Source organism: Meriones unguiculatus, chromosome 17, assembly GCF_030254825.1.
Source record: "Meriones unguiculatus strain TT.TT164.6M chromosome 17, Bangor_MerUng_6.1, whole genome shotgun sequence".
Taxonomy (NCBI): Eukaryota; Metazoa; Chordata; class Mammalia; order Rodentia; family Muridae; genus Meriones; species Meriones unguiculatus.
In genome coordinates this window covers 47048887-47070913 of record NC_083364.1, presented here as the reverse complement: position 1 = coordinate 47070913, position 22027 = coordinate 47048887, and the positions used below count along the sequence as shown (strand labels likewise).

Here is a 22027-nt window from a genome sequence, read left to right as displayed (position 1 = left end):
TCCTCGGGGTCTGCCACAACCGCCGGGTCCCATTCCCCAAAGCTCCTTTCCTTGGCAAAGGCCTTCGCCCGGGTGAGCAGGAAGATAGGAAAACCCCTGGAGGCAGAGGCGTCTCCGGTGAGACAGGCTTGGGAGGGAATGCCACTGATACGGCCCTCACTGCAGAGTCACCGAGGAGCTTCCCTGCAAACGTGCGTTCTCAGTGATTCTGAGGGATTTGTCGGACATCCTTGCAGGAGGCTCAGTGAGTGTCCGGGTGAGACTGGAAGGATATGAGCGGGGCTTATACATTTTTCCTTCTCCGAGAGAAGACAGTTGTACTATCTTCAGAACAGGGTGTAGGTAATGCGACAGTCTCAGTTGAATGAGAAGGCGATGGAAGATGGTGTTGCCTTGTTGGGCTGGATTGGAGACCTAGGCTAGATTACGGGAAAGTAAAGAGCTTTTCACGAAAGGGAAGTGATTCTTAGGAAACTGATCAAGCTGAAAATACAATTAATTCAAATTCATATAATATAGAGGCAGGAAGATTAAGTCTAGATATTACCGACTTTGTATTTTTCTGCCTATGGCATCATTCCTTTTTTTGACATTTTTTTCTTTAAATCCTACCTAATTGCCCTTCCAGTCAGTCCCTTAACAGTTTAAATTTGTGAAGTAACGCCTGTGTTCTTAATTAGCTTTTTCATTTTGTAAAAAAAAAAAAAAAATCAAGTGACCTCTTCTGACTCGAGTGTATAATATTTTGTGAAAATACAGAAATTGTTTTGCCTAGGGCTGCCCAGCCCGTTGTACTCCATTTTATATGTAGCCAATGTTTTCACCTCAAACAGTACGCTTTAGGAAAGGAATGCTTTTCAGTTTAGGGCTAAACTCTCTTATTTGTGCTGCAAACTTAGAAGGTTCCTTGTTTTGAATTGGAAGGCCTTACAAAATTATAAATTTGACTTTTTTATAACTTAAATTGTACATTTTCTTTTATGAAATCAGATTTTTAGTTAAATCTTAGTTCTAAGCAATGTAATTGAAGGATTTATTTTTAAAAATCTGAGGGCTGGAAATATGGTTCTTGCCTCCATGCATGCTTGAAACTAGAAAGCAAAAATTATGTGAAAAAATGAATGATTACCTTACAGTGATTGGTCATACTGAATTTTTTCCCCTCCCAAATTTTCTGATCAGCTAAAACCTTAAAATGATAGCAATTTAACAAAATAGAAAGACTGGCCTATTTGATGTTTACTAAATATATTACTGTGATGATCTTGCATTGCCCAAATTTGTGCTTGTGATCCAGACTAGACAATATTAATACGTTTATATAACAAGCTTAAATATAAATTCTTAAATAGTTCATCCCTTTTTGTTGCTAATCATTCTGTGGTATGGATGCCACCACAGCTGGCTGAACCATTCACTTGTTGCCATTTTTATTTGGATGTATGTTCATCGAAGGAGAAGCCAGAGCTGTCTTTCATTTTTGCTCCTCTTTCCCCCCCCCCTTTTTTTTTGAGGTAAGTTCTCTCACTGAACCCGGAGCTCACTGATTCAGGGAGCCTAGCTGGCCAGAAAGTCCCAGGAATTCTTCAGTCTCCCTTTGACCTGAGTACTGAGGTTAAAAGAACACCACCATGCTTGACTTTTACATGGAACCTGGGTAACCGAACTCAGATTTCCATACCTGCAAAACAAGCAGGTGACTTGTTTTAGTGACTGAGCCATCACCTCTGCCTGAAATATAATTTTATCCAATTTTTCTTCAAAATGGGTCCCTTGATAAAAAATTGGTGCTGCTTTTGTGTCTCTGTGATATTCCACCAAATAAATCGAATTCCTAAGTGCTTTGGAAGTCCAAACCAGTTCTGTGCGTTTGCACCAAAATGGGCTAGAGAAAACCAGTTTGAAAACACGGAGTACGAGTGGAGAAGTTCATAAGAAAGAGGCTGGATGAGTCTGCAGTTTTACTTTACAGTTAATTGCTCCAATTTTAGGGAACTCGTGAAAGCAGTAATTTAGACTGCTGATGGAATCTGGGAGATTACCAGTAGGAATTGGTAAACAACTAGCTATGGACATTAAATGTGAAAAGTGTTTGACATTCGATGCACATAGATGATTTTAGCATTGGAAAGCATCTCTGACACTGTATCAGTTTATGAAATTTCTGAGTCTAGTGGCACAGTCCTTTAATCCCAGCCCTGGGATGCAGAGCATATCTCTGTGAGTTGAAGGCCAGCCTAGTCTCCAAAGTGAATTCTAGGCCAGCCAGGGCTACACAGTGAGACCCTGTGGAGAAAGGGAGAGAGAGAAATGTATTGGGTAATAAGTCCACCATTACGAAATTAAGCCCAACAACCTTTATTTTCTTACTCTGAGTCTTAGTGAAAGCATATCCTTCCCCTTTGGGCCAAGGTAGCCATTTAATCCTTTAGGCTACTATTCAGCGTTTTCTATTCCTTTATTTTTACTTATAGACTATTTCTGTCTGCTGCTTTACACTCACATACATTCTAGCTTTATATTACCTATCTATCATGTATGCAGTGTTCTGCCTGCATGCCAGAAGAGGGCACCAGATCTCATTATAGACAGTTGTGAGCCAGCATGTGGTTGTTGGGATTTGAACTCGGGACCTTTGGAAGAGCACTCTGAGCCATCTCTCCAGCTCCTACTTTGAAATAGATCACCTAAGGTCTTTATACTAAAGTATTAGTAACTCACTAACCCTCCCTGAAGTTAAAGGACAGTCTATTCTGTCTTCTGAATAAGGGTGCTGAAGTGAATGAGACCCTGTTTGTATAAACAAAATGCCGATCGGTTGTTCATTGAATGAGTGTTGAACAATTAACAAGCAAATTAAACCACTTGAATTCCAACAGATTGTCATTCCTTCTAAGGTTGTGGTTCCTCCTAAGTTTGTGTACTAAGCATTAAACGTTTAATACAAGTTTCCAAATACTGAATAGAATAAGCATATAACTTGTATGACTTCCACAGTGTTTTATGTTTACTGATAAGGCCTATGATTATCATCCAGGTAGAAGGCAGGGATAGTTTTAATAAATGGAAGAAAAAAATGGTTGTACGTAAACTACAAGTGATTTAGCACCAAAGTTAGAGGCTCTTCATTTAGCTTCTCTGTCTTGCTCGTATCCCTTTTTAAACGTAGCTAATGATGGAAGTTTCAGGGTTCTGTACCGAGAAAATTTCTTCCCAAGGGTATTATGAGTTGAATGAGATAACCTTAGATAATCAATTTGAAAGTAGCTTTAAAGCTAGATGGTGCTACAGGAGTGTGTCAGGTGGATCTCTGTGAGTGTGAGGCCAGCCTCGTCTACAAAGCAAGTCCAGAACATCCAAGGCTACACAGAGAAACCCTGTCTCGAAAAAGCAAAAACAAAATACTAGATGAGATGTGAGTGTAAAGCAATCTATTCAAACTTTACCTGAATAGATTTCCCAATCCAGAGATCTGGGATTAGATTTTAGCCTTCGATATTATTAGGTGTCCTCGGGCACTCAAAATGAAGTTTCCTTGTGTTTAAATCTAGCCCATAGGTATTATTGAAGTAGATAATGAGTGCACAGTGTTTAGTACATGCTTTATATGCTTTTTTTTTTAATGGAAGCCAAGGCTAGCCCTGAACATGGTTATCCAAGTACTGGTATTACAGGCGTATGCCACCCCACCAGCAGACATTCTTACTCATTGTATTAACATAGGCTTCAGTCCTACATACTGAACTTGTAGGGGAGGCTTATGATGTCCTAAAAGAGTGATTAGAATTTGAAATGAGTCTATCATGACAAAAAAAAAGCCAAAAACAACAACCACAACAAAAAAACTCTTATAGCTGTATTTTTTTGAGATTGGCCCTGCTGTAACTCAAACTCCCAGACTAAAGCTAGTCAGTCTACCTTAGTCTCCCAAGTAGCTGGACTGCAGGCTCAAATGTCACCATATCTGGCTCCAACAGATTCCAAGCTTGTTTATTAGTAGAAGCTGAAAAATACCAACATAATTCCCTTGTGGTTTTACCTATAGTTTAGTGGGTTTTTTTTTTTTAATGTTAAGAACTTTCCAATGCTTATAATCATTAATGTGTAGAATTGTATTTTAGGAAACACATTTTAAAGTTTTATCAGTACAAGGAACAGTATGAATATGAACTAGAATAAGAATTTTTTCCTTCTTTAATGAATAATAAAATAATTGAAATATACCTTTTTCAAGTTTACATTTTTCTTTAATTATGACAAAATACTCATTTACGTAAAGGAAAGTAATTTACTAAGATAAATAAGTATTCAATTTACTAATTGAATATTTTTTAATAATGTATTTATTTTTATTTTATGTACATTGGTGTTTGACTGCTTGTGTGTCTGTGTGAGTGTGTCTGATCCCCTGGAACAGGAGTTATAGACAGTTCTGAGCTGCCATGTGGGTGCTGGGAATTGAACCTGGGTCCTCTGGAAGAACAGTCAGTTCTCTTAACTGCTGAGCCATCTTTCCAGCCCCAACTGAATATTTGTATTAATGTAAGTTCACTATAGAGTAACTTGGATATAGTAAGTGCATTTTAGTTCATTTTTATGTGTGTTGATAAATAATCTGTGATAAGTAGGAGTGCTTTTTATTTATTAATGTCTAAATAGCTTAAGTTGCACTCTTCCTTTTTCTTATTAAAAAGGGAAAGAAAGTCTTTGATGTATAGCAGCATTATATATAATATGTAGTATATTGTGAATAAATATATGTACATATAAAACAGTTTGTGTATATTCAGGACAGCTGGAGTGGAGTTACATCTTTAGAGTAGCAGATCTTTATTTTACCTGCACATATTAAAAACTTAGTTGCTGTTGTGATAGTCAATGTTCAGTGACTCACACTTGTAAGTTCAACACTACAGAGGGTATAAAGCAAAAGGATCTCAGATTTGAGGGCAACCCAGGCTACACAGATAGCAGGTAAATCTAGGCTATGTTAAGGAGGCCGTTTTTATTTTTTTTAAAGTTGCTTCTGTGAGTAAGATGATATGATTTACTTGAAATTCTCTTTTCTGTAGCTCTGTTACATTTCACAACTTTAGTCAGCCATTTTTTAGTAGTTAATGTGTATTATAAATATATTTTTCAGATTATTTATTTATTTATTTATTTTGAGGCAGGGTCTCAGTATTTAGTCTTGGCTGTCCTAGATTGGCTATATAGACCAGGCTGGCCTTGAACTCTCAGAGATCCATCTGTGTCTGCTGTGTAATTAAAGGCACACACCACCACATCTAATATCTGGTCTCATTTTTTATCTTGAAAAAGGGGTTCCACTAAGTTGCCCAGGTTGACCTTGACTATGCTCCATACCTAGGGAAACCTTGAACTTGTTAGATTTCTACCTCATCCTTCCTTGTAGGTGCCAGCCTGTGCCACCAGGTCCAGCTACAGTTTTTGGTTTTAAGTTTGCTCTAAATTTAAACATTGAATAATTCTTTCATCTAAAAATTATATAATATCTTTTTAAAAATGCTTTCACTTACTCATATAACAAAGGTATTTATTTGTGTGTGTACTTTCAGCTTAAATATATAAGTTCAAAATTTTCTGAGAAATAGAAGGGAAGGGCAGAGTGGCTGCATAACATGCACAAAGCCTTGCTTCTCCCAGCACCGCTTAACACAGATATGGTCTCATATGCCTATAATCTGGAAAGTGGGTACATGAGATCCTGTCTCAGATATGTGTGTAAGGGCTTGTGTGACGGGAATTCCCGTTGTGACAACGTGATACCTAAGTGTGGAAGGGAGGCACATTTATATGATAAACATGACTAATTTGATTTTTCCAAGACTTAGATGTAAGTAAGACATTTTAAATACTAGTCAAGTCTTATTGATACATAGACTCTAAACCAAGGAGGAATACCTCCAAGTTATAAAAGGAAAAAAAGACATATGAAACTACATAGAAATAATTTTGTATCAGAAATAGAAACAAATGGTTGAAATAAAACACTTGAAATACTTATAGTAGGTGAAGAGTTACTATTGGTAAGAAATTTTAAGAAGCCCACCTGATAGGGCTATACATAGAGAAGCATGTTGCCAGAAGTTCACAGAAGAAAAGCTTAAACATTTAACATCTAGCTTAACAAATGTAAAAACTACAACCTTATTAGTAATTGATACAGTAACAGTGAAATATGTCTAACTAGCAGGGATATGTGGGGAAAGATTTTCCCATAAATGCTGGTAGAGAAATGAATTGTTCCTTGTTGGTTTTATTTTTAGTAAACAAACAGTATTAGTTAGTACTAGAAGCACATGCCTTTAATCCCAGTGCTGGGAGGAGGCAGAGACAGAGACAGATGGATCTCTGTGAGTTCTAGTCCAGCCTGGTCTGCATAGGAGTTCCAGGACAGCCAGGGCAATGACACAGAGAAAAACCTGTCTCAAAAAACCAAACCAAACCAACAAGCAAGCAAAAAAAAGAGAGAGAAAGAGAAAGAAACAAAGAAAGAAGTACATGTATTTTTCCATCAATGTTGATAAAATCTATTCCTTAGAAATAAAATCACCAGTAAGCAGGCAAGAACATTTTTACATGGATATGGATGTTGATTATGCCAAAATCCTGGGAGTAAGGGAACACTTATTAGTAGAAGTATTACTTATATTATGGCACAGTTATATTCTGACATGTTGTAAAGTTGTTCAGTAGTGGGAGCTGAATGTCTCCTGGTAACTTGGAGGGATGTCTAAATGTATCCTGAGAAGATTTCCAACACAGACCTTAAGTGATAAAGGTAAAATATATGGAAATGTATATAATAAGATTCTACTTTAATAAAATCATATGTGAAACATGAGTTTTGTGTGTCCTATCAACAATAGAAAAAAGGAAATAAGAAAAAGACAGGGCAAAGAGGTAGAGGATATTCACAATAAGATACCCATACATGTTTGCACATGTCTATGTGAACAATGATTCACAGGAACAGAAGGTAGTCATTGTGTAGTGGTTGCCTCAATGCTTAGATAAACATTCCATGTGTTATGTTTCCATTTTTACAATGAGCACAGTGTTTCTGTAAGTAGTAAAATAATATTTGAAGTGCCTAGACATGACAGTTACTTGAAATACAGTTTCTTTTATGTATTGAAGAAAGAAGTGAATAAATTATCCTGGTAACTCCATAAATTAGTTTTATTTGCGATAACCATTGGACACCTAATAATAAGTTGTCACGAAAATGTACCCTGAAATAATAGATATTGACAGATAAGGCTCAAATTGACATTTTTTTTTTTCTTTTTGGTGTTGGTTTTAAATGCTGCAAAATCTTTTATGCCTTGGAAATGTAAAACATATTGCACAAATGTAGTTTTTGTCACCTGACTTAATCATATGATACAAACATTGTGAGAAAAGTCCACTTGTAGTCCATCAGATTACAAGACTAACTTTCACTCTAAGGAAACTTCAAATAGGTTTGGGGAATTTGGTCAGAGACATTTATCAGGGTTAGGATTGTGTGCTGCTTCTGTAGAATACATTCGATCCCTAGCACCAGTGTTGAGTGGCTTATGACTGCCTATAACTCCAGGTCAGGAATCTGACACCTTCTTCTGGCCTTCACCAGCCCTGCCAAACACAAGCACATACCCTCACACGGCACACAGGCACATAAATAAAAAGAAAGAACTTAAATCTTTAAAAAGCAAAGTTTAAACTATTTGCCATTAAGTAATACTTGACTTTATTTACTGATTTTGAGATGGTCTAGATATGTAACCCAAGCTAATCTCAAACTTGAGCCCCTATTGAATCAGCCTCCAAAATGCTGGGCTTGCAGATGCATGCTACTGCACACAGCTTGATTGTTTTCTAAAAATCAGAAGTTGATGCATTGCTTAAAACCATAATAGGGAATGGCAGATGGTTTGGAGTTGAGTCTGTAACTCAACTGATTTAAATATCAGTTTTTATATCTCGTGCTGCTGCTTTTAATTTTTTCCTCTTTATTACCAATTTTATTTTAATTATATATATGTTTTGTATCATAAACTTATAAAATCTGCAGTACTTTTTAAATAAGTGGGTAACATATGTAAAAGCATATGTTACATGCATATATGCTTATATGTATAGCATAGTCCTACATTTCTGTTGTCTGTCACTAGCTGTCAGTCCCATGTTTTTGTCCATTAATGGTAGTACCTTTGATTAGTGTTCTGAGCCGCTCTCTTTTCAGTTAACAGGAGATATCTCACACTGATCCAGTTAAAGCTCCCTCAAATGCTAGTTGGGGATTATACTGATGAGTCATCACTGTCATATGGAATGGTGCAGGGAACTTGTTCGTGATTCAGACCCTTTTTTTTTTTTAATCCTTCTGCCTCCGCCTCTTCTGCAGATCCTACCAGCATGTGCCACCACAAGTGGCAAGGCCCTTTTCTTAATACTTTAATTATGATGACTCATGGAAGCCTCACAGCAACCTTCTAAGATGATGCTTACTTTTATCCCCATTTACCAATTGAGGAAAATTATGCGTGTGATGATTAAATGTTCAATGATATAACAGCTTATAAGTAGTAGAACTTAGGGGGTATTATTACTGTTTTAATGACATTAAGCTTACAAATTCTGTCACAAGTTCTTTAGTCTTTATAGTTTTTACGTGTGTGTGTGTGTGTGTGTGTGTGATGGAGGGTGACTCGTGGAGGTGAGAGGACAACTTTATGGAGCTGATTCTCTTTCCACTTTTATGTAGGATCTGGGAATCAAACACAGGTCACTAGGTTTGCAAGGCCTGAGCCATCTCCCTTGCCCAAGTCTCCATATCAATGGATATTCCAATCTTTGCATAAGTAAGTGCTATAAATGAATATTAATAAAACATTTTGTGCACACACAATGAATTCCTAGAAATGGAATAGCTGCATTAAAACAATGACATTTTTAATTTTGGTAGGTATCGCTGTGTTGCTCTCCAATTTAGGGATGCACAGAGGTTAAACTTTGTCCTTAGTAATTTGCTTGAATCTACAATTTAGATTGAGTACTTAGAAGATTACTGAATGACTTTGACTTTCCTGAATTGTGTGTCATCTACCATTGTGATCATTCTACACCTTTAGTCAATATGACGATTTGAATCAATATGATAATTTGAGAATAAGACAGTTGGGTTTATGACTTTTAAATAACATTAAGTATTCTGGTTTCAACTTAAAATGCTACTTACTTGATTTATATTGGAGTTTCATTATTTGAAATTGGAATTTAAGTTACCCAAAGAGTAAAAAAACTGTAATTCTTAAATAATGCATTGAACGAATTGTGCAAGGCATTTCAGTTACGGTAAACAGCTGAGCATGATAGCTTGAGTTTTCAGCAGCCCTTGCACCCCAGCTTTAGGTAATACAAGGGGTTAATGAGAGACTTGATTCACATTAATTACAAGCTCTGTAAGTTATTTGAAATGTAATACATTTTAGAGTCTTAAGAGGCAGGTGGGCAAATTGACACCAAACTCTTGGATGTGATCCAAAACAGAAACTTAAAGCTATGAATCTGCTCAGACTGGATACCTGAGGGATTGGACGTACATATACAGAACCTGCTATTGTTCATTGATTTGTGTTTGTGTTTTAAACATGATCTCATCCTTGCCAAGACATTGTACTGGGAAGATGAAGGGTTGAGGAAACAACCAAAAATAGAGATAATTAGGCTGAGGCTGTGGGTAAAAGTTACAATTAATACTGCCTTAAATAGAGCAACACAAAACAACAAGTAGTTCCCACTCTGTCTCTGCCTTTTAAAACCAATGAACTATACCAAATGTATAACCGAAGTATTAGAACATAGTCTGGATCATAAGATAAAAATCTTATGTCTTATTGAGAATAGGGTAGGATCTTATAAGTCCTCATTCAAGATACCATTACTTAGTTGTTTTTTTTTTGTTTTGTTTTTTTTTTTTTTTTGAAAAAGGGTTTCTCTGTGTAGCCCTGGCTGTCCTGAAACTTGCATTGTAGACCAGGCTGGCCTCCAACTGCATAGAGATCTGCCTGCCGCTGCCTCTTGGGTTCTGATATTAAAGGTGTGCACCACAATGGCTGACTTGTTAATAGCAATATATGCAAGTTCCTGTTTCTTTTTGTTGTTTATATTTTGTTTTCTGAGACAGTGTTTCTCTGTTTAGCCTTGACTGTCCCGGACTCAATTTGGAGACCAGGCTGGCCTCAACTCACAGAGCTCCACCTGCCTCTGCCTCTCACTGGAATCACAGGCATTCCACAACACTGCAAGTTCCTCTTCCTTTCTTCCTTTCTTCCTTTCTTCCTTCCTTCCTTCCTTCCTTCCTTCCTTTCTTTCTTTCTTTCTTTCATTCTTTCTTTTATCACAGGTTATTTACTTTGTATCCCAGCCGTAGCCCCCTCCCTCATTCCCTCCTAATCTCACCCTCCATCCCTTATCACCTCCCTCCCTCATCTCCTCCCTGTCCCTTTCCAAGTCTACTGCTAGGGGAGGTCCTCCTCCCCTTCCATCTGACCCTAGCTTATCAGGTATCTTCAGGACTGGCTGCCATGTCTTCCTCTGACCTAGCAAGGCTGATCCTCCCTTGAGGGAAGGAGAGGCAGAGGTAAAGGAGCCAGTCATTGAGTTCATGTCAGAAATAGTTCCTGTTCCCCTTACTAGAGATGGAACCCACTTGGATACCGAGCTACCATCCAGGGGTTCTAGGTTATATCCATACATGGTCCTTGGTTGGAGAAACAGTCTCATAGAGGACCCCTGTGCCCTGACATATTTTGTCCTTGTGGAGCTCCTGTCCTCTCCAGGTCATATTACCTCCCCCTTTTATCTTATGATTCCCTGCACTCTGCTGAAGGTTTAGTTATGAGTCTTCATATCTGCTTTGATACAGTACTAGGTAGAGTCTTTCAGAGGCCTTCTGTGGTAGGCTGCTGTCCTGTTACTTGTTTTCTCCTTCTTCCCATGACCATCCCATTTGTTTTTCTAAGTGAGGATATTACCCCGGGTCCTCTTTCTTGTTTATCTTCTTTAGGTGCATATATTTTAGTATGTTTATCCTATCTTATAGATCTATATAAGTGAGTATATACCATGTGTGTCTTTCTGTTCCTGGGATACCTCACTCAGGATGATCTTTTCTAGATCCCAACATTTGCCTGCAAATTTCATGATTTCCTTGTTTTTAATTGCTGAGTAGTATTCCATTGTGTAAAAATACCACAATTTCTGTACCCATTCCTCCATTGATGGACATCTGGGTTCTTTCCAGTTTCTGGCTATTATGAATAAAGCTGCTACAAACATGGTTGAGCAAAAACAGAGAATTCTCTGTAGAGGAATATAGAATGGCAGAGAAACACTTAAAGAAATGTTCAGCGTCCTCAGCCATCAGAGATGCAAATCAAAATGACCCTGAGATTTCACCTTACACCCATCAGAATGGCAAAGGTTAAAAACTCAAGTAACAACACATGCTGGAGAGGTTGTGGAGAATTCGGAACCCTCCTCCTTTACAGGTGGGAATGTAAACGTGTACAACCACTTTGAAAATCAATCCGGCGCTTTCTCAGACAAGTAGGAATAGTGCTTCCTCAAGATCCAGCTATACCACTCGTAGGCATATATCCAAAAGTTCCTGTTTCTAATCCTCACTAATACTTCCTTAAAATTTTAGCCATTCTAATAAGCATCATGGTTTAAATTTCTGTTTTACTAGTAGTCAGTGATAGAAGGCATCTTTTAAGTTAGTTATCCATATGTGTGTATTTATGTATATTAACATGTTTAAGTCTTTGCCTTTTAAATTAACATTTTTTAATTTGTGTGCATGTGTAAGTCATAGTATGAGTTTGGAGGCTTAGGACTACTTTGGAGTATCAATTTTTCCCTTCTGTCATGTGTCCCAGGGATTGAACTCAGGTCATCAGACTTGGTGGCAAGTGCTTTATTTGCTGTGCTACCTCCCCAGCCTACATTGTCTTCTTTATTCATCATTATTCAGAGTTGCTTTTCAAAGGAAGTGCTTTTGGGTAGGTGAGGAAGAGGGAAAGATCTGGGAGTAGTTGTGGGAAGGGAAACAAGAATCAGAATATATTGAATGAAGAAAAATATTTTAATAAAAGGAAAAAATTGGAAACTAAATTTGTGAAGAAAAAGTATTGCTTTTCTGAAACTATATTAAGATTATATTTCTGCTTTATAAATATTTTCTTATATTTGTTAACTTATTCTAACAATATCTTTTGAGGAGTAAAATATTTTACTTTCTTAAAAGTCCAGTTTGAAAAAAAAAAAAAGTCTAGTTTGTCAGTTTGCTCTTTGTCTATGTTAAATAAATTAATCTAATTCCAGTTCTCAAGGAACATATTACAGTTATAGGTTTGACATTTAGTCCTACCATCCATTTTCAGTTTGTTTTTTTTTTATATAGTGTAGGTAAGATTGAAGTATTTTGGTGGCAATTTTGGTTTTGTATATACATATCTGTTTATTCTACTGTCACTGTTGAAGAGATGGTAGTTCTCTACTAAATTTATATTTTTGTCAAAAGTCACTTGTTAATTTTTCTGTCTATGTCATTTTGTATTTTTAAGTTGTGTGTAAATTTTTAAATAATACTAGCCTAAATAATAGATTTTACACTCTGCAGTTATTATAGAGTTATTTGTGTTCTGGCTAATATTTTAGACCACTAAAATTATTAATAAACATAACATTTAAATTTTAGTAAGTTCATATATTTAACAAAAGTGCTTTCCTAATATTTTGGGATGTTTAATAATACCTTTTATTTCTGAAATTTATTCTGTGATAATATTTGGCTTCAGTTTGGCTTCAGGGAAGTGCTGATTTAAAAATCTGGGTCATTGGGTATTAGGCCAAGCTCTATTCAGTCTATTTCTAAGGGCTATCAGTTTTCACTCAGGGGAGTTCCTGTTCCACACATGCCCCAGCTAAGACTGGAACTAAATAATATGGGGTGTTTGTGTCCTGTGTGGGTAGCCGGATTGCTTTATGACAAAAGCTGGTGGCTCCCTGTTTTCCTGGCAATTACAGACCAGCAAAAAAGACGGGCATTGATCAGTTTGTTTCTTGCTTTTTGGCTACACATGCATGTGGGTAGTAGGTGCTTGCATGGCCCAGCAAGCATGTGGAGGGTAGTGAACCACTCATAGGAGTCTGTTTTTTTTTCCTCCCACCGTGTCAGTGCCAGGGATTGAACTCACGGCATCAGATTTGGAGGCAGAAGCTCTTACCCTCTGAGCCATCTCACTTTTCTGCTTTTTAGTTTCTTGAGGTAGGAGCCCACTATATCGCCCAAGCTGGCATTAAACTTGAGCTCCTCCTGCCTCGTTTTCCTAACTCAAGAATCCACCTGGATTTGTTCCACAAATTCCTAATTACAGTAATGGTTAATTAAGTGCTGCACAAGAGCAATTTTGAAGACTAAGCAAATACCAAGTTAATTCCTTAGCAAAGCATGCCATTTAAAGCCTCTATGAATAACCAAGTCTGTCTTGACCTACTGTCAACTTAATAAATAAACTGTAGCTGTTACTAATTGAAATATACTTGGGCAAGCCATTAGAAATGCTGATGTCTTGTCCACTGAATTGAAAAATGTCTGTGGACTTTGTGCCATAGTCATATATTTCAACCCAGGTTATAAAGGTTCTTTTATCCATGTTAAGTGCTCTCCTGGTTAGTTTTCACTGTCGACTTGACGCAACCTAGAATCACCTTGGATGTGGTCTTTCTTAGTAATGAGTTATCTAAATCAGGTTGGCAGTAGGCCTGACTTGGGGGGGCTTGGTTGCCTCGACTGTTAATTAGACAATTGTGGGCCACATTGATCCCTAAGCCAGGGGTTCTGAACTATGTAAGACAAGAGAAAGCTAGGTAAATGCAAGCAAGCCACATGTGTGTCCTCTTCCCTTCTTGACTATGAAAGGTGTTTGACTAGGTCTCCTCAATGACAGAATTGTAAGCAAAATAAGCCCTTTCCTCCCCTAAGTTGCCTTTGGTCAGGTTATTCTATCACAACCATAGAAATGAAGCCTCCTCAAGGGCCTAGCACATATTACTAAATTGCTTCCCATGTTCCCTAGTAATAAATTCAAATGTCTTTTTTTTTTTTAATGATTATGGGTTATTCTTTTGACCATTAATTCAGAACTTTGTTCCTTTACCTTCTGAGGTAGCTCTTCAAATGATTTGCTGCATTAAATCTCCATTGTTCTAAAATATTGCGTAATATTTTTTAAGTCCATGTGGCTGTATGCAGGTTTTTTGTATATTGCAGAAAGAAAAGGAATTTATGACCACTTCTAGAAATGCTATTAAAAATGACTAAGGGCAAGGTTTAACATCTAAGCTTGAGCCTAACTAACTGATTAAATTAAAACTTCTGTTTCCAGACTAAGTCTTCATTATTTATTTTTTCAAAAATGCTTTTGATACAGGGCTGGAGTTGGACTGAGTGCGTGTCTGTGTTTCTGTGTGTGTGTTTAGATGTGTGTAGGTATGCATGCACTTCTGTGTCACGTTCCCTGATCCTACTAGACCAGCTTGCCTTAATGTGCTTCTCTACTCTTTTGACTCCCAGCTTTATTTATACATTTTCTTAGAATGTTAGTAATTTTCATAAACTGTTTCACTAATGACTTTAAGTTTACCTTGTCATTCATTCATTCTTAATGATACTATGAAATGTGTATACATGTAAAATACTTATTCCTGAAACTTACTTTTTTTATTGCTATTTTGGCCAATTAAGTGGATCAGTAAAAGAACAAGGACCCAGAGCTTTTTCATCTGAAGGAAGGTAGTCTGCCTACCTATATCAGCTCCTTCCAGAGTCCCAGACCTGCTACAGCTCAGCATCCTGTGCAGATGACCAGCTGCCAGGAGGGTGTTGTTCCTCATAGCCTGTGTTTTGTTAAAGAGAAGAGAAATTACTTTCAGAAGCTCTGAAAGGATTTTCCTTGCCTTTTATTAGTCAGACTGTTCCCAAACAGGTTCTTCCCAAGCAAGTCATTGCTAAAGATCTGAAGTTACTAGGATAGACTTCCAAAATTTGAACAAATTTCGGGTTTTATTGGCAAGAGTAGAAGGGTCTGGCTGGGTATGCATAGTGAAATAAATCTTCCATCTATATATTTCTGATAGAACTGCTAAGTAGATAAACTTTAAAGTATATCAGTAAATAAGAAATGGAGCGGTGGAAACGTACCTACCTGTTCTGGTTCGTTATATACTGCATATATGTCTTGTAACACTGTATGCCTTTCAATACATACAATTACAATAATAAAAGAAACTAAGTACTTAATTGAAATCTACTGGATTTCTTTTTCTTTAAAAACAACATAACAAAACCCCTATGCCTTCCAAAGCTAGTCTTTTAATGAGTTAGTTTGTTCTTTTTAAAATATTAACATTAAATAACACTCTGGTGTCATTGAAGTGAGTCAGATTTGTATGTGAATTATCTTGGAACCCTAGTATTTTTTGTGTCACTTTCACCTTATTTTCAACCCAAACTATACTAGTAAAAAGTAGCTTTTAGGGAAAAAAGACATTACTAGGTTTAGCACACTAACCAGACAGTTTGAGGTCTGTGTTATAAAATAGAAGTGAGACAGCAGACCTCTGGTGTTGCTTGTCACTGCAGTGTTCTGCAGTGCATGTGGGGGAGACGCCAATGACTCACTAGTCAGATGGTTGCTGTGCTGCCTTCTGGATTTTTCCTTTTTCACAAATATGAAGGGGATATGATTTATGATTAAGGGAGTGTTAGCTGTCAATTGTATTTGCTGTTTATCCTTAACTAAAGTAGGAGTCCTGTAGCTAAAAATACGTTTTAATGCAATCATTGAGTTTTTGGGTGTTTTTTTGTTTGTTTGTTTGTTTTTAAATGACTGGGTTGTAGTGCTGTAGTTCTAACCCAGGTATTCCAGCCTGCTTAGTGAATGCTTTTTAATCACTGAATTATATCCCAGCACTGCTGTTCCTTGATTTATTTTTGTTTCTTTCTTTTTTATTTTTTATTTTTTGACAGGGTTTCTCTGTGTTTCCGTAGCTATTCTGTCTCTGACTTCGAACTCACAGAGATCCACCTGCCTCTGCCTCTGCCTTCTTGCGTGCTGCCATCATGCTCAGCTTTGATTTCTTTTTTATATAATTGAGAACATCAGGGATAACTGTAAGGAAGGAATTTTATGGAGCATTAAATCATAGTATACTTGAACCTTCTACTGTGAAGACTTGGAATAAGATTAACTCTTAATTTTTATGACTTGTAAATTTCCTGTTAAATGCTTTAGAAAGCTTTTAAACATGTTTATTTTAAATGTATATGTGTATGTATGTGGCTTTGTACATATGTGTGCCCAAGGTGCATGTGTGTTCAGAAGGTCAGAGGCATTGGATCCCCTTGAACTGGAATAACAGGAGCTGTGAGTCACCAAACATGGGTGCTAGGCACAAGAATAGACTCTACTATAAGAACAGATTGCTCTCCTGACAGCTCAGGCTCTTCTCCAGCCCATGTTTGACATCCTTAAAACCTGCTGTTTGTTGGGCAGTGTTGTTGCACATCATATCCCAAGCACTCAGTTGGCAGAGGCAGACGGATCTCTGTAAGTTAGAGGCTAGCCTGATCTACAGAGTGAGTTCCAGGACAGCCAGGGCTACACAAAAAGAAATCCTATCTCAAAAAAACCAAAACAACTGAAAAACCCTGCTGTTTGACATAGATCATAAATATTTAAAGGTTACAAAGGTTTTAGTAGGGCATTTTTTATTTTGATTGTTGTATACATAATAAGGAAAGGTTGCTGACAAATTAATGTTATGAGTGTTTATCAAACTTATATGCTCAGTTTGAGTCACTTATCAAATCACTATAATGTCCACCTGACAAGAAATTTTCATTTTAATTAACCACTTTCATATTCATATAAAATGTTGTCTTGACAAAGCTGATATAGAGGTCAGAGAAAAGAACTCAAAAGATTATAGATCTGAGAAGAGAGAGCTTTTGAGATATTCTGAAGTAACTGTCATGATGAGGTAGAGAATATTCTTTATCGAATAGAATTGTTTCAATGCAAGCACTAGAAACTGCCATAGTAAATTAAGGATTCAGGAGAATATAAATACCAAAAGAGCATAGGGTTAGAGGCCAACTGCCCTGGTCAAGTACATGTCTTGCATTTACTATTTGGAACTTTTTTTCAGTTGGTTAAAGTTAATTCAACTTTCCACTCTTTCATTTTTCATTTGTAAAAGAGGCAATAAGAAGTTATTTGAAAACTGTTTGCTTAGTCCTTATTTTCTTCACATGCTTGATCAGACACACAATAAATGGGATTTTTTTTTCTTTTATATATTAGAAGTGCTATGAAGACAACCAAGGGAAGAGAATTGACAATATTAGGCATGGTAGTACATGCCTTTAATTCCAGCATTCAGGATGCAGAGACAGACAGATTTCTGTGAGTTGGAGGCCAGGCTGGTTTACATAGCAAGATCTAGGCTAGCCAGGGTTACATAATGAAACTGTGTCTCAAAAATTAAGGGACTTGAAAATAAGTACAGGAGGAGGGAGACAATGTTATATGAATGTATCTTAGGGTGGATACATTTGAACAGATACTAGTGATAAGACAAACCATGGAGAAATCAAAGGTTGGGCATTGAAACATGAACACAGCACATACAGATACTTATATTGCCATTAAAGGGTGGTCACTTTAGAAGCATACAAAGTACCTGTAATTTTACAATTTAAAAAAAGTCTTATTTTCATAATTGTCATAATTTATTCTGAAAGATGTTGTAAGAGCTGTTTAAGGGTGTATCTGTAATCTTTCCCCTTATATACTGTAGCACAGTAGAGAGAGCTAAATTGCTCTTAATCATATTTTTCTCTTTATATTGGCCTTAAAAATGTTTTAGTTGTATGTGTACAAATATTTTGTTTGCATGTATGTGCACCACATGCATGCTTAGGTGCCCTCAGAATTCAGAAGAGGGCATTGGATCCCCTGGAACTGAAGTTACAAGAGTTGCGAGCCAACATACAGGCGCTAGAAACTGAACATGTGTCCTGTGTGAGAGCAACAAGTGCTCTAAACCACGGAACCATCTCTTCAGCCCCTATGTTGTTTTTTGAAAGAGTGGAATTGTCCCCAACATTCTTCCCTCCTCCTCCCAAGGGGCAGAAAAAAAGAAGCCTTTTAATTTGCTGTTTTTTAAGAGTATTTGTCAGGTGAAAAGCAAAGGTATGCATCTGGTGACAAGTCATCTAGAAGTAAATTTGTAGAGTTATCACTTGGGCTTTTGATTCTTTTTTTTTTTTTATCTTTATTGCTTCTAATGCCTACTATGTGCTTCAAACATTTTTTTTAACTTTAAAAGAATAGGTCACCAAAATTCCCAGCTGACTGGTAAACCCATAAGACAACTGACAAATAAACAAATCTATTTGATTTCCTTCCATTAATCATTGTTATATATGTTGGGAAGTCCCAGAATATAAATATCAGTTGTTCCGAGTTTGAGTTCTGCTCTGTCTCTTGGGGTATCTAAGTGCTGCCACATACCGAGCAGTGAAGAGTGAAATAGACTCCATAACATGGGGTCACCCACCTACTTGCCCCACAAATATCTATTTTAAAAATTACAAAACATAACTGGCCTCATGGAATCTAAAGAAGGCCTTTCTATAGCCCAGGAGAATTAAACGATTACTGTATAGTCTGATGCCTCCTTGTTCATCTTTTTTAGTTTTAGCTTCACCTCCTGTGAGGCACTCTTCAGTTATCTTTGCTTTATATTCTTCTAAAATCAACTGGTGCTGCTTCTGAGAACATACACATCTCCTAATTTTAACTGGCTAGCTGGCTTTTCTATCACCATGCCAGATGATTGAAAGGAAGATTGGGCAGTAAACCATATTTTCTGCCTGTAATATAGCAGCTGTCATATCACTGATGTTAAAGTCACATTTTGTTTTAGTAAATAAAATTATGATAAATTACATAGTATAATTTTAAAAAAGACTACACGGGCAATTATATTTTGCTCAAATAATAGGAAAAGCCTGGAAAGGTAGTTTCGAGATAAAAGCATTTGTTGCTATTGTAGATGATCTGGATTTGGTTCATATCTTTAACTAGTTCCAGGGGCTCTGCTCTCTTTTGACCTGCAGTCATCAGTCATGCATGTGGCATACATACATACATACATACTACATACATGCAGGCCGAACACTCATCTACATTAAAAAGAAAGAAAAAGTCATAACTATACCTTTCATTATAGTCCTCAGGAAAGCGAGGCAGGTAGATCTCTGAGTTTGAGGCTAGCATGGTCTACATAGTGAGTTCTAGATAACCAAGACAACATAATTAGACCCTATAGTGACTCTCAAAGGGATGGCATAGGAGTTGGATGGAAAGAGTTCAGTGGTTAAAAGTACTTACAGCTCTTCCAGAGGACAACCCACTGTAATTCCAGCTCTAGGAGGACCTGACCTCCCTAACCTCCCACCCCGCCTTCACAGGCACCTGTACACACACACCACATAAATATAATAAAAAATAAATCTTACTTAAAAAGCAGAAGCAGCTGCTGTTACATTAAACATACCTTTTAGAAATTAGGCGGTCTTGGCTGAATTAGTTATTCTCCATATCATTTTTCTCTCAGGTAGACCAGTTATGTCTGTTAGACTCTACAGATGAAACAGGCTAGTCAAAAGAATTTGACTTTGCCAATGCTGCAATTTACAAATTTAAACTCAATCTTTTTGACTAAAAAGCCTTGGTATCTGTCTTCCAAAACAAAGAAGCATCCAGATTTTCTGAAGTAATATTCCTTTGTACTTACAAAATATGTAAGGCATTTTTATTTCTATTGCTTCATTTTAAAAGTGATCAATACAAACATAAATTACTTTCTGAAAGAATAGTCCAAGGAGGGAGGCTCCATAAAAAGACTGCCTTTGAGCAAGGAACAACAGAAGACACTCTCAGAGGATGGACAGGAAGTCATGTGTACTCCTTGTGAAAGAAGGCATTTCTGGAACTAAGTGGCTTTTTCAAAATTGAGATGCAATTCAAGTAGCATTGCTAGGGGAGTGTTTGTGAGCATTTCTCATTTCACGAGAAATGTTTGACCAAATCTAGATTTAAGTCAGAATTCTTGGGTAAATGACAGCATAATTCTTGTTTTTCATTTAAAGGTAAGAGATTTTGATTTGTCTGAAGTTTTCCTGCAGCATATCATTAGAGGAACATAAGTGTGATCCCAAGTCAGCTGACTCAAGGTCTCATGCTGTTTCCTCTTTACCGGGCAGATGATCATGTATCACAAATACTATACAGGGAATACCCACACTGGGGAAAAACTTCGTCTGGGTGATGACTTCATTACCATGTTTTTTTGACTGTACGTGTGTGTACACGTCACATACTTGCAGGGCCCCACAGAGGTCAAAATAGCCATTAGATCTCCAGGAACTGGATTGTAGACCATTGTGAGCTAGCATATGGGTCTTGGGAATTGTACTCATCTCCTCTGTAAGAACATTAAATTCTAACTACTGAGGCAGGGCCTAAGGAATTTTTTATGTGTATATCTGTATGTGTGTTGGGAAAATCTTGTTCTTAGTGCTGGGAAGATAGTTCAATTGGTAAATGTTGTGGTGCAAGGATGAGGGCTTGAGTTCAGTTTTCAGCACGTACCCACTAAAAAGTCAGGTGAGGCACCATGTGCTTATGGAGGCTGAGACAGATGGTACCTAGAGCTAGCTAGCCTGAGTCCAGGTCTTAGTGAGTAACACCCAAGATTCCCAATGTCTACACCAGCTTTGTTATATTTTAGCTAAAGATTACAAATTGTGTGTATGTGGCATGTAATCCTGTAGCATCTTCAAAATAATAGAAATCACTCCTTATGTTGCCATACTCAGCAAAGCTCAGGAGTTGGCTTTCCCTGCCTGTGTTTTTATCTGGACTCAACCGTCCTCAAAACTTGCTTTCCAACTCCCTTTTGGTATATATGCTTTATCCATATTGATCTATACTTTACCCACATTCTCTACAGTAGGGCCAGTTTCTCCTTTGTTCCCCATACAGTGTTTATACCTTAATTGCTTCATGTTTTGTGTATTTCAGTTGGGTAAATCAGCAAAAGCTCCTTAAAAATAGAAAATAGTAGCGTGTGTAACTTGCGGCTTTTATTCTCTAGCTTTAAAAACAGGACTATTCCCATGGGAGGAATGCAATAAACATTCAGTACATAGACGTTCATTGACTTTCAAGCCTAGAATTTAGTTTATCGTTCTACGTGCAGTCTTCCCCAATTTAATATGTTAGAACAACAGAACACCATTCTTCCTTCGATTTTCACTTACTTCCTTTTGTCCATAGGATGAAGTGTATTTGTTTTCTTGACATTCAGGTAGAGACCCATAAATTAGTATCATATATCTTTGCATTCTTATTTCCTATTGTTGCCCTGACATAAGCTTTTATACCAGCCAAGCTGGTCTGGTTGCTGTTCCTGATTGTTTTATTCCCATTCTTTTGTTGTTGACCTATCAACAACAGGGTGCCTTTCCTAGTTTGTGCAAATACTACCTGACCTTCAAGGTGGCCTCATTTAACATTGTAGTCTTTGAACCACATCTGCATATGACTTGCCACTTTATTGCTGAATGACCTATGACTAACTTTGTGGTTGATTGGGGGTGTTATTTAACTTTTCACACATACAGCATTTGTTCTGCCACCCTAATACAATCATTAATAATTACTAAGGTAAATCAGTAGTCTAAACTCTAAGTCAGTAGTCTCAACTCTAGAGCCCATCGTCGACTTTCCTTTTTGGTAATTGTTTTATGTGTTGTTGCTGTTTTTCTTTTTTTTTATTTTTTTTATTTTTTTTATTTTTTTTTTATTTTAGGCAG

The 22027-nt window shown here is 37.0% G+C and overlaps 1 protein-coding gene and 1 long non-coding RNA gene across 11 annotated transcripts in view; one reads left to right on the top strand and one right to left on the bottom strand.

Moving 5' to 3' along the window:
* Positions 1-22027, top strand: part of Atp6v1a (ATPase H+ transporting V1 subunit A) — a 55838-nt gene that overhangs the window by 580 nt on the left and 33231 nt on the right. For 2 of the 10 annotated variants that reach the window (XM_060370459.1, XM_060370454.1), the window contains exon 2: positions 8777-8873. The exons of 7 other annotated variants lie outside the window; for them this stretch is intronic. The gene's annotated coding sequence lies outside the window, so the exon portion shown is untranslated. Of the gene's footprint in view, positions 1-223; positions 245-8776; positions 8874-22027 lie in introns of those variants that run through there. One more of the 10 variants, XM_060370460.1, reaches the window with a different exon arrangement.
* On the bottom strand, positions 238-20031 carry LOC132648565 (uncharacterized). The gene is made up of 3 exons (XR_009586980.1): positions 19705-20031; positions 14886-14976; positions 238-419 (listed from the first exon to the last, which is right to left on the bottom strand). It is a non-coding gene; the product is annotated as an uncharacterized LOC132648565 (long non-coding RNA).